The sequence below is a fragment of the Chrysemys picta genome, chromosome 9 (assembly GCF_011386835.1).
Source record: "Chrysemys picta bellii isolate R12L10 chromosome 9, ASM1138683v2, whole genome shotgun sequence".
Lineage (NCBI taxonomy): Eukaryota > Metazoa > Chordata > Testudines > Emydidae > Chrysemys > Chrysemys picta.
The window spans coordinates 4530731-4544322 of NC_088799.1; the positions used below are offsets into that span (position 1 = coordinate 4530731).

The 13592-nt window shown below is 50.6% G+C and overlaps 1 long non-coding RNA gene across 1 annotated transcript; it reads right to left on the minus strand.

The window, feature by feature from the left end:
• Positions 1 to 2375: 2375 nt before the first annotated feature.
• On the minus strand, positions 2376 to 8580 carry LOC122172817 (uncharacterized). The gene is made up of 3 exons (XR_010590530.1): positions 8388 to 8580; positions 7412 to 7544; positions 2376 to 5272 (listed from the first exon to the last, which is right to left on the minus strand). It is a non-coding gene; the product is annotated as an uncharacterized LOC122172817 (long non-coding RNA).
• Positions 8581 to 13592: the final 5012 nt, after the last annotated feature.

The window sequence follows — 13592 nt, forward strand, 5'->3', positions numbered from 1 at the left end:
ATTTGGTAGGTCGTATCTGAGCAAGTGTGTATGAAGGAGTGTGTGTAAAGTGTTTCCCTTCACCCCCAAGGAACATTCCTCCTGCTTAAAGATTCATGAGCAATAGAACAGCGGGGGATGCGCCTGTGCCGAGCTCCATGGGTTACACAGCAAAGGGTGGATCTGCGAGCACAATCCAAACCAACAGAAGTTGCCAATGGAGCTTTCCTTCAGCACATGCTCTGTGCTACCTTGGCAGGTGTGACGTTCCCCTCTGCTGTTGTCTGAACCGGTGATCTGCTAGGTCACTCCAATCCTTGACTCTGGGAGCCAGCCTTACCCTGGTCTGCTGTGAGAACCCCCACTCCTGGGCTGGTCACGCACAGCCTCTGGCATGTAACTGCTCCTAGCTACTTGCAAGTGAATGACATTAGCCAATATCTCCAGTCCCAGACACAACCCTAGGAACCTCCATTTTGCAGTGTCCAGTTATGCCCGCTGGACGCTGCAAGCTTATAGGAGTTCGCCAATTTAACAAAGAAATTGATATGTACCAGGCTTGTTATCCCAAGGGGGGTGGGGGTCTCTGACACCCTTCAAACTAAATGCACTGCTTCAGGTAGAACAAACAAACAAATTTATTAACTGTAAAGATAGATTTTAAGTGATTATAAGTCAAAGCATAACAAGTCGGAGTATTTACCAAAAGAAAAGAAAATCTAAGCACCCAGTCTAAACTCTCAACCCCATTAGACTGGGCAGCAACTAGATGAAGTTTTTCTCACCCCACTGGATACTGCAGTCCTTAATATACAGGTTTGTTCCTTAAACCCGGGTCAATCTCCTGTGTTGGAGTCTTGTCTTCTTCTCAGTGTCTTGGTTGGTTGCAGCATAGGTGGGGGCAGGAGAAGGGCCCAGTATGTGTCCGCTCTGACTGTTTTATACCCTCAGTCCATGTGCTTGGGGAGCACAAGTCCAGGCATGTCTGGGGGCTTTGCTGGGTCTCCAAGCAAGGTTGAGCAATTCCCCTGGTGTGGCCTCATGCAGGTGAGTCATTGCATTGTAGCTCCCTTGCTGGACAATGGTTGTTGATGGGGTTGATTGACACCCCACCTGGGCATTGGTTACTTTCCCTGCTGTTGCCTCGGGGTGGGGGTGGGGGCTAATATCTGGCGGATTCCCCCACTTACAGCATGTTTTAGTGACAACCATACAACACAATTCTCCTAACTTCAAATGCATTAATGATACACATATATGGATAGAAAAATGACTTTCAGCAGATCATAACCTTTCCCCTGATACCTTACAAGGCAAGCTTTCTATGTGAGATCATGATTATATGAAAATGAGGAATATGGGGGTTACAGGTATAGAAGGTATAGAATGTCACAGCAAGGGACCAGCGTCCGACAGGGTCCCGTGCAAATGCTGACCCAGGGGCTCACGCTGTCACTATTAACCCATTTCTCACATTGGGCTCCTGGCAGCTCCCAGGAAGGGGGCACGTTGTGCCCTGTCCTGGCTGTGCCATGTCCCCATCTGAGCGTGCGACCTCAGTGCAGTTCTCCAGAGCAGGGCTGGATGGAGGTGGGAGGGCACGGAATGATCCAGCGATCACGTCTCCTCTGTGGTGGGAGGGCATTTGCCAGTTCTGACTAAGTGGCTCTTGAAATGATTTGCCTGGAGCCAGCGCACGATTTATGACTGTGGGAAGTGAGACTGAGAGAGGGACAGGGGATTGCGTAAACCCAGGAGTTTCATTTCCTCTTAGCCAGGCATCCCTGCCAGCTGAAAAGCGTGGCAGAGCCGTGGGTCGAGCTGCGGGCCCTGGCTCCGTATAGTGTCCGTGAGGCTTTCTCTATCCAGGGCAGCACGGCTGCTGTCATGTCTCAAGCTTGCCTAGTCTCATAGTTCACAGCAAACTGGGATATTCAGGAGTGAATTCGAAACGGCCACTGAGAATCAGCAAGGCGAGGGACACGGAGCCCAGTCTATGGCACCAGCACTCTCTGAGACCACAGCGCGACTTCATCAGCGGTGTATTTCACCAAGCTCCACCCACGGGTCAGCACCATTCCAAATCCCTGTCCATGAATCACTCGTAGCTACCTCCCCTCCCTCCTGAAGCCGGGGTGGGAAAAGTCAATGATCTCTTCTCCTCCGTGAGCCCGTCACACCCATGTGCTAACGAGGGGGCCTAACCATCAAACTCAGGCCCAGCTCTGAGCACCATAACATTTGAGCTTGCTCAAATCCATGGCCACCTGGCACACACAGTTGGCACCATTATGCTGCTCCACACAACTGCTCAGAACTTTGCTGTGGCAGCAGGGCTAGAACCTAGCTCCTTCAACTCCAAAGCCCATAGCTATGTGAACAAATAGACAAGCTTTGGCAGCTGGTGGTAACCAGCAGACGGTCGAGCAGTTCTGAGGCCATCCAGTAGCGGGCAGCGATGGAATTTTCCTCATCATTCTAGCGTTAACATTTTGATTCATATTCTTCATTTGGAAACACCCTCCTCAGTTTATTACAGGATAAATTGCACACTTTCCCTTCCAGATCTCTTTTTAAAAAACGAGCCGAGCTTGGCCAAATGGGAAAATCTTGGTGGAATGATCAAGACAAGAATAAGAACCCCTTTGGAATGATTTATCCCCTTCCAGTGTTAATTTTTACAGCGAGCGAGAACATTGCGCATGCTTGAGCGGTCTGGGTATCTTTATGAAATGAATGTTTCCAAAACACAAAGCTGATCCAATGTTAAAATATCCCCATGACAAATGTGCTTTACAAAAACACAAACCTTCCCCTCCACAATTCCCCTCCCAAAGCGCCGTATGATAGAAGGGTAGCTGAGGCATGCTGGTGGTTGGATGTGTGAGCAGCCCTGTCTCAAGTTTAAACGGAGAATATGTCAGAAGGGGCGTGTATGTGAAGCCTTTTTGCTTGAAAAACTTGTGGTTAGTGGCCTTTTGCTCTGAATTTCCTCCCTCTTGCCCTTGTGCTGCTGCTGCTGCTGTGTAATGAGATTGAATGTCAGATAGGGGAGTTCAAAGCAAATTGGCCACTAGCACATTCCCACTGACTACCCCTGCACGCACATTTCCTAGGGAACACGGGGGAACTGAAACCGGTGTAGGAAGATCACAGTCTTTCAACCGACTGTGCTGCGTTCAGCATTAGCTCAGCTTGTCATGCACGGGTGTTGTTTTTTTAAATTAGAGGCATCTGGATAACAGCAGGCACGCAGGTTGGAAATCATTGCTTGTGATGGAAGAACATTCTGTGGCTGAACAAACCAAGGCCTGGGACTCAGAATGTTGGGTCGTGTCCCCAACCCTGCCACTGACAAGGGGTCTGCCTATAAACTGTTTGTCGGGGGGGGATGCCGCCTCCTGATCTCACAGGGACGCTGTGATACGTGAGGGTTCGTGCTTGCAAAGTGCTCGGACCTCTCCTAAAGCAAGTGACTGTGTAAGCCCTCGCATTTCAGTTATGATGACAGAGGCCTAACTGCATCGTCCTAAGGCTGAACAGCACGGCTGCTCTACACGGGCTGTGGGTTCCAGGACAGCAGGGGAACTCCCCGATTCCCCTTTGTTACAGTATCATTAATCCAACTGCTCAACATGCCAAAGCGTGTCTGGTTCCTGCATGGACTAGGCACATCCGAGCAGAACACGGCTGCGGGGCTGCCAACCATTCCAGATGCACCCCGAGAGGCTGCCACAGCTACCCTGCAGGGGACAGCATGACACACCTGCTTATGCCACTGTAGAATTCAGGTACACCCCAGTTAACATGCAACTTCTGTGCCATTGGACTTTCCAGGCTGACCCAAGCAGCATTCACCTGCTGGGCTAGTGAATGTTATGGGTGTCCCCAGGTAGACGGCATCTGCATTCCAGCTGTTTCTAGATAGGGCAAACAGCCCCTGGACTTGGTGCGTTGAGCTGTCCTGCTGGTGATCACTCCAGGCATACCCAGGGATGAGTGTTCCTACGGTACCCCAGGAGAATGCACCGATTGTGCTTCCAGCAAATATTCCAGAAACATGCTAAGCTACTGAAAGGGCCCCCTGATCCCACAGGCATTGTAATGCCTGGCAGCAGAGCTGCGCGTCGGACCAGCTGTGAAAGGGCTTTGCCGTACCTTGGGGATGGGCAAACAAGAAGGGAAGTTCCCCGTGTTCAGTATTTATCATTTGTGGCCTACAGAGATTCCAGCCACAGCCACACAAACCAACCCCAAGCAGCCGCCCTGGGTTAACAAGTGCTTGGCTCTCTGGGATGCTGTTATATAATGAGGGTGCCATGCGTGTGCATTCTGGTGTGTCCTTCCTCTAGGAAAACATCAGCCTGGAGAACCGACAACAAGGCATATTGTATCACAGACGCACAACACGCAGGCAGTGAAAACGCTGTCTCATTAATCCGGGTGTATGCAGGGCCATGTTGCAGGGGACTCAGGGAAATGACCGTGTATTGCTTAATTGTGGCTGACTAATACAACTTTATCTGCATTTCCGGCCATTGGCATTGCTCACTGCCACATAGCAACATTGGGAAATCCCTTGAGTGTATGCCTATGGGACAGGGGCATGGGAGCCTTCCCCAGCATCCCCAGGGGAAAGGCCTATAAAAGCCCCCTCCAGGGAGAAGGGCTGGGGGCAGCAAGGAGCAGGGAGGAGAGAACAGGCCAGCTCTGTCTCCAAACTTTGGGGCATCAGTTTTCACTGAGACTTCCTCCATCCCTCACCCAGCAGCTCCAGCCGGGCTGTCCTCTAAGAGGCTGCGTTTGCAGGATCAGAGCAGTCCAGAACGAGCGAGGATGGGGAGGAAGAGAAGCTAGCTGGGTTCCCACTAGACCAAAACTTTGGGACAACAGTCTCCTCCAAGATGTCCCCTTTCCATCAGAGGCACATGGAACAGAAGATCCCAGCATCTTTAGGGAGGTGGCCTTTCAGCGGGCGCCCCCCCCCCCGGATTAGGAAAGCTGGAGGCAGCCCAGCAGAAATGGCCGAGGAGCCTTTGCAAACGCAACGGCTCTGGTGTTCTTTGCATTCGAGTCATGAGAGCCCGTATCGAGCAATTCCACGAATCCTTTATTCAGACATGACCTCAGACAGCAGCCAGTGCTTGCTCCCCACTGCAGCGAGCAGTTCTCCCCTCTGTCCGGAGACCGGCCTTCCAAGATGGAGAACGATGACCTCTGATCACTTCGCGTCAGGACGCAACACAGAGGCTGAGAGACGTCGCCAGGACCGGAGCCGGCCAGAGTTATTCATCTGAAAAGTTTGTTCGTGAAAGATTGCGTTTTACGAGAAGAAAAATTGCCCAGTGGTGAGCGAGGTAGCCTGGGGGAACCCAGTTCAATTCCCGCCTCTACTGCAGATCCCCTCTGTAATGTTGGGCAAGTCATATAGGGCCAAATTTTTAGACGTACAGTATTTAGGTGTCTAGCTCCCAGTGGCAATGGGAGTTAGGCAACTAAATACTTTTAATGATCTGACCCTTAGGGTACGTCCGCGATAAAAGACCTGCAGCACAGCTGCGGCTGGCCTGGGTCAGCTGACTCGGCATCACAGAGTTGAGGCTGTGGGGTTATAAAATTGCACTGTGGACGTTCGGACTCAGGCTGGGCTCTGAGACTCAGTGCTGGAGGTTTTTTAATCACAGCGTCAATGTGCCCCCATCTCTCTGCACGTCAGTTTCCCATCTTTACGATGGGATAATAACACTGCCCTGCCTCACAGGGGTGTTATAAGAACATAAGAACGGCCATACTGGGTCAGATCAAAGGTCCATCTAGCCCAGTATCCTGTCTACCAACAGTGGCCAATGCCAGGTGCCCCAGAGGGAGTGACCCTAACAGGTAATGATCAAGTGATCTCTCTCCTGCCATCCATCTCCACCCTCTGACAAACAGAGGTTGTGATATTATGAGCTCACCAGACACTACGGGGATGGGGCCCAGATAAGTATCTTAGATTAATGATGTCAAAAGGGACACATCCCAGAGGGAACTTCCATTTCTGACTAAATTCTTTTGGGTTTTCATCAAAAAACTGATCAATGTTGTCCCCAGCCTGAAAAATTTCCCTTTTTAGTGACAAGTTTGGAAGACCAGCTTTGGCAAAAGCTCTTGGATTTGCACCAACCTTTTTATGGGAACCAAGAAACCCGCTTTTTGCTGCTCAGCTCCAAGTCGGGTAGGCTTTCATTTTCTGCAGGAGCTGAGGCCAGAGGGGAAGGTGTGGGGAACAAGGAGCTGAGTACCTGCTTGATAGGTCAGAAAGTAGCTGAGGGTATTTTAAGAAAAGTTAAGAGGCTGCTGTCAGGATCCCAGCAAGGGCAGTCAGGGCCAAGGGGCAAACTGGAGGCTAGGAGTAAGCCAAGGAGTTCATAAGCAGTTCCAGGCCAGGGTCAATACCAAGGGTCAGAGTCGAAGTCAGGTTCAGGGGGCAAAGTCCCAATCAAGCCAAGAATTCAAGAGCAGGAGGAGTCTCGGCAGCTGCAGGAGATCTGCACTGATGCCTGGACACTTCCTGGAAGGCCCCTGGGGTTTATATAGGCAGGGCCGCCCAGAGGATTCAGGGGGCCTGGGGTCTTCGGCGGTAGGGGTCCCCACCGCCGAATTGCCGCTGAAGACCCGGCACTTCGGCGGCGGGTCCCGGGGCGGAAGGACCCCCCGCCGTGGGTCTTCAGGGCACTTCGGCGGCGGGTTCCGGGGCAGAAGGACCCCCGCTGCGGGTCTTCAGGGCACTTCGGCGGCGGGTTCGGGGGCAGAAGGACCCCCGCTGCGGGTCTTCAGGGCACTTTGGTGGCGGGTCCCGGGGCAGAAGGACCCCCCGCCGCGGGTCTTCAGGGCACTTCGGTGGCAGGTCCTGGAGCGGAAGGACCCCCCCACCGCCGAAGACCTGGAGCGGAAGAAGCTCCGGGGGCCCGGGCCCTGCAAGAGTTTTCCAGGGCCCCCGGAGCGAGTGAAGGACCCCGCTCCAGGGGCCCTGAAAAACTCTCGTGGGGGCCCCTGTGGGGGTGGGACCTGGGGCAAATTGCCCCACTTGCCCCCCCCTCTTGGCGGCCCTGTACATAGGGCAGGGAGCCAATCAGGAGCCAGGGGTCTGCTGCCTGTCAAACCCTGGAGGTGGAATTTCCTATGGTCTGTCCCCCACAGTGGGTCATGGAAAGTGGAGTGCAGACAGGTTGCAACTGTTGCTGGGTGGCAGCCTGGCATTGCCAACTACATGGTAGTTTTACAGGCCTGGGTTTTAGACCTGTGGGACCTTACAGTCCTATTTCTGACCCTTTGTCCCAATCTCCCCCTCACATGTTCTCCTCTTCCTTTTTCTCCGCATTGGTGTTTATATTCGCTCCCTGCTTCCTGTCATCCCCCCTCGCTCCACAAACAAACCAGGATCACTTACAAGCCGGGTGCCAATCAGCACCTTGACCATCGCTGTGTTTTCTCCACCCTTCATCTGGTTCCATGTCTTTCAAATTCTAAGCTCTTAGGAGCAGGGACTGTGTCGTCTTCTCTGCCACCATTCTAATCAGGGCCTGTGATGTAATATAAATGATTTCTAATAATAACAACAGCAACAACATGCCAGTCAATTACTTTGTTGAAGTGGCTTGACTGTGTTCTGGAAACATTTCTGTTCAGTGGGACAAGGAAAGAGAGGTCTGTCCTAGGGCAGTCGCCCTGTTTTGGTTTGAATGCAGTCCTCCAGAAGGGAAGATGACTCACTGAGCTAAATCATTAGGGTGTGATGATCTTATCTAATGAGGAAACATTTGATGATGCCTTAAGAGTCTACAGAGAGCAGTGATGTGGCCACAGAGGAAATAAAACTTTGAAAGCTTTTGACATAAACAATGCTTAAGAAATGGCATCTGAACTGTTTTTATGAAGAGAGAAGAGTGACTTCAATGCTTAGTTTATTCTATATATAGGTATAAATTTAAACAATCATCACCTTCAAAATTCAGGACAAACTCTGAATAACAGATGTAATCTCTTTTGTGTTTCTGAGGTTTTGTGTATTTTTTTTTTAAAGTCAAACTACGGAAGAGGTTTATTTAAGGGGAAACTTGTCAGGCTGATTTAGACCCAAAATCTAGGTTGGGTTAAAACAAGTGTTTTTCCAGAATCTAAGGTCAACAGAAACATTTCCATTGTTGTTCTGCCTTTTTTTTAAATGATCCAGTTAAGATAGCTGGCTTGTTTGGATTCCCCCAGAGCGTCTTGCAGTTCATACCCCTCCGTTTTATGCTAGTGCATCAGAACCGGAGAGCAACGCTGACTACAAGCACGCATCCCCATTCCCTTTTTCCAGGGTGAGTGAAATTTACAAGTTACTGCATGACATGATTTCTCTCCAGTATTAATGATCTAGTTACCTGTAAGATAGGTAAAGAGATTTTTTTTTTCTTAAAGGTCCCAATCCAAGGGCCCTGAAGTCAATGGGAGATGAAAGCCTCTGGCACATTAGGAATCCACAGCTGGGGGAGGACTGTCTGTTTTTCAGTAGATCGCAGATGAGAATTTGGTCCCAGATCTTTCTTAGTTGTCTTGAAAGCTCCTTGAAGCCTTCTGAGTAACTTCTACTTTCATAAATACAACAGAAACAACAACAGTAATAAACTTTTAATTAGCACCCCTTCAAATAATTACAGTTGTTAGCCCCCCCTCCCCAGCAAAATTTAGAGGGTGGCCAAATTAGACCTTCTCTGACACACAAAATTACACCATTTCATTTAAACTGGTTTAGTTATATGGTGCAATATCCCATGGACAGCTTGAGAGTGGCTTATTGTGACTTACTTTAACCCTATTCTTCATCAGCTGAAGCCAGACTGAAACGAGAGGGTAAAGACAGCCTTTTGCAAGCTGTTCAACTAAATGGGTTTCAGACCAGTGCGATGTTCTCATGTGGACAAATGTAAGTTAAATCGTTGTGATTCAGCATCTAGATAAACCCTTAGACTCTCTTTAAACAGGAAAACTGAAATGCAAAAACCCTTTGCTCAGCTGAAGGCCACGCTGCTCTGTGAATGAGAGGCAGCTGCATCGCTGATGCAAATGTCTATAGAAATGTCAGGAAGCCCATGTGCAGGGTGTTTGGGAATCCGGACATTACTACAACAACAGAACTTTTTTTCCCCTTTCTCTCTAGTTGAATGCATCGCTGAGCTTGAAAGCGGCGTGTATGCTAAGCCTAGGCAGACTTACGACTGCAGCTGTGTGCGTGTGCATTCCTTCTCGCGCTCATAAACACATACTGCAGCAGAAGTCTGAGAGCGGGCAACTGGCACATCTGAGAATGGAAATTGCAATAGAAACACGGCAGATCTTTCAGACTCAGAACCTGCTCCGGGGGACCCCTACGTAAATCAGGAGCGACTCCAGGGGAGAGACCTCAGAATGACCCAGGCGTGATTAAGATCAGAATCCGGATCTTACTGAGCACTCCTGGACAGTCGCTGGCCCAATAATACACAGAGGTGTTTTTACACGTCTCGGGACAGGGTGTTTTGCTCTTTATTTACAAATTCTTCCCTCTACTTCACACACGTATTATTGTTAATATTTATAAAGAGACACAGAAGATCATCTGGGCAGCATTCCTGAAGAGGACACTGCTAAGAAATTGAGAGGAAATCTCAGCACAAAATTCAGAGCACGCATCCTGGGGCACGAGGAAGGAGTAGTGTGTGTCCTGGGAGGTGGTGTGGTTCAGAGCCACCATTCTGAGGCCCTGTCTTCACTGCAAAGTTCATTCTAGTTATAACTCAAATATTGCCCCTAAATCCAGTCCTGGCCACACAGTGACACTCTGAACTTTTATCCTGAGCTGGCGGGGCCGTGAGTGATAAGACTAAAGCATGGGTGAGCACAACTTGTCAGCTGCTAAAATGACCTCTCTGTTGTATGGACGTGGGCTAGTCCCACTTGAGTGTGACTAGTTCTCCAGGGCCTTCCTAAAATTCCCCCGTGTGCCTGGGAAGGACGGACAAGTTCTCCCACAATTCACTGGGGAAAGAATTCATAGCCCAGCTCTGCTTATTGCAGCGCTAAGACCCGTGGGATGCGCCCCCAGACATCTCAGCAACACACAAGTGAGTGCGGCGCCCATGTGGACGCAGCAGCTTGAGGTTCATTCTGCAGTTTGGCCCCTCCAACATGCGAGCCAGGATGACTCTCGAGGAGCACCCCGAGTGCAGATAAGTCATGTTCACTCTGCAACGAAGACAGACCCAGCATCACAATTCCTTCCCTCCCCACCACCTTGGTCTAGCTGTTGGGGTCTTTGCCACCAGACAGTTATGACATCCCCTCTTGGCTCCATCCCCGGTCAGCTCAGCTGCCGGCACATTCAGGGGTGGAGCCAACACTGTCCAATCCCCAGCCACCTGCTCTGGGGCAGGTGTAGCAGACATGCAGCGCCCACTTGCTCCTGAGTGCCCAGACTCAAGGAGCCAGTTACACATGCCGGGCTGATAAACAGGGGAGCAGTGAGTAGGAGCAGGGTGGTGAGTTCACCTCTGTATGTGGTGTTGGTGAGACCGACACTGGAACACTGCATCCACGTCTGGTGTCCACATTTTGAACAGGAAGCTGAAACGGTGTTGAGGGTGCAGAAAAGAGCCACAAAAATGATTCTGAAGCTGGAGAAAATGCCTGACAGTGAGAGGGTGTAAGTCCCATCTTGGTGAGAAAACACCAGGTACCACAGGAGGAGAAAGGCAGAACAAGAGGAAGATGAAGCCTGACCAGGGCCGGCTCCAGGTTTTTTGCCACCGCCGAAGCAACAACAACAACAACAACAACAAAAGCGGAGGGCCGCCCCTTGAAAAGTGCCGCCCCAAGCACATGCTTGGAACGCTGGTGCCTAGAGCCGGCCCTGATTGTTTAACAATGAAGGTGATGAACCACTGGAGAAAACCACCAAAGGAAGTGGTGGATTCTCCATCTCTTCAGGTCTTCAAATCCAGCCTTTCTGGAGGGGATGCTTTAGTCCAGCATATGTTATTGGGTTCAGTAGAGAGGTAACTGGGTGAAAGTTAATGGCCTGCGTTGTCTCGGAGGTCAGACTGGGTGATCTAACGATCCCTTCTGGCCATAAAGTCTATGAATCTCTGATATTGATCTGCTGTGCCTAAATCAATGAGTTATTAATCTAGAGGACACACCTGGGTAACACCATTCCCATTTGACAAGCTGTAGAAATTGAAGCATTATTGAAGCTAAGTGGCTTTACCCAGAGACATACAGGAAGTTTCTGGCAGAGTCTGGAATAGATTCCCATCTCCTAGATCTCCGGATTCCCATCTGATTGCCATGACTTCAAAGATCACCCTTCTTTCCCATAAAGCCACCGCCCATCATGCTGACCAATACTGTCTCATTGTTCCCCCGTCGGTTTGTCTGTTTCCATGTGTTATTGTATTGTATACTTAGATGGTAAGCTCTTTGGGGCAGGGACCACAAGCAGTGCCATTGACTCCACTGGTCTTAAAACATGGGATACAAAGGATTCACCTAGGAAGAGAGCATGAATAATTTAGGAGCATCGGTCTCAATGAAAACCAATGAGATTAAGCCCTGGTCTACACTAGTGTTAGGTTGACGCAAGGCAGTTTACATCAATCTAACGGTCTAAGTGTCTACACTAAAATTTCGCTCCTGCTGACGTAACTTGCCCGCTACTCCAACGTAATAACTTCACCTTCACGAACGGCGTAGAGTCAGTGTCGATATAGTTAGGGTCGACGCCGGGTCAGTGTAGACGCTGCCTTGCTTACATCGACTATTGCTGGCTCTCAGAAGCTGTCCCACAGTGCCCCGTGCTGACAGAACAATTGGTGCAAGCGCTCCTCACGAGGACGTGCACCGCCGACACACGGAGCAAAGTGAAGATACGCACAAGTGATGTAACTGCTGCAGTGGTTGTACGCCGATGTAAGTTAGGTCGACTTAATTTTGTAGTGTAGACGTGCCCTATGTGATACTCTACTAACGTGTCTAAGTCACTTGCACGACGTCTACACTACAGGCGAAGGGTGTGAGTCCCAGCTTGTGTAGACATACTTCTGCTAGCTCTCATTGAGCTAACATGCTAGCACCAGCAGCACAGGTGTCCTCTGAGCAGGTACCTCCGAGTCTGGTGGGTTGTACTCGGGGCACCCGGCCCGTGCCGCTGCTCTCCACTGCGACTACACTACTATCTTTAGTGCGCTAACTCGACACACCCCAGCTCCAAAGGTGGACGTAGACTTAGGCTCTTTTGAAAATCCAACCCAGAGTTACTATATTAATATCCCACTGCTGTGCCTGAACTTTCCCTGCTAACAAGGTCTTCTCTGAGGATTAGAGATGTATACAATCAATGTTTGTTTAATGTGTCACAGCTAGCCAGCGAGAGCAAAAATCAAAGGCTTCAGATCTCTCTTGCGTCCAAGTTCTTCTTGGTACAGGGGTGGGACAGTTGTCTAGGAGCTGACCCCGGCTTGGAGAAGCCATGGGGCTACTCCTAAACACTGGCCTCTGGCCCTTAGGGGACCGTATGCCAGTGAAGGATCGGTGAAGTGGAACAGAGCCCAGCCACCTCTGTGCCCGCTCTCACTATGCCTCTACACCGAGTGGCACTGGAGCCCGCTTTCTACCACCAGGGATTCCCCTCCACTAGGGGAATTTTCTGCTGATAAGCCAGTCAGGGAAACTCTCCACTTATAAGCCTGTCAGAGTCCGGCCTCTTTGCCCTGCCTGTGCAGTGCAAAGTAGCCAGCGTCTAGTGCAGAATTAACCCAGAGCCTGTATCTGGGACAACCTGCTCTGCCAATCCCTGGTGTTTCATCCGTGAGTTTACCCAATGCTCTAGTTTCTCCAGCGAGAACTCTCCTGGAAGTGCTGCAAGAGTTTTGCAAAATCCTTGCGTGGGGGGTCAGAGGAAAACAGGAAGGGACAGAGGGGATTGGAAGCATGTCTCTCCTGCCACTGCATCTGTGAGTGCCACAAACACAGAATACCCATAAACACCTGGCTCTGACGCGAGTGAGCCACTGAGTCTGTTACTCCAAATCTGACTCTCTGGGGTAGGGCAAAGTGTTGAGTCATCACCAAACACCATGGAGCAGGGGAAACAATCTCATAGGCACCAGGAGAAGGAAAGAGGTGAGCTGGGGCAGGTGGGAAGAAAGACGCCGAGGGCTGGTGATTCTCTCTGGAATTCCCACTCGTCCCCCCCCCCGTGCCCGGGCGGCCTCCTTGGGTGATCCGGAGCTAGGGCTAAGTGGCATGTGGCATTTTCTGCCAACTGCTCAGCCGTGGCATGCAAACAGCTGAACAGATCTGATATCTGGCACACAAGTGTTTTGCCCGGTATTTACCACCCAGCGAGCAGACCGAGCTACAGAAGGGACAGCTTAGAGTTACCCCACGCAAGGGAGAGAGCAGGAACAGAAGCAAGAGTCGTTGGTGCCCCTGGGCCCTCATTAGGATAATAGCAATAATCACCGTAATTGGTCTGAGGCCCTTGTGCCAGCCTCAGCCTCTCACTCCCATCCCCCTCCGTCCCCGCCTGAGTCACTGGATCTGAGTCCCTC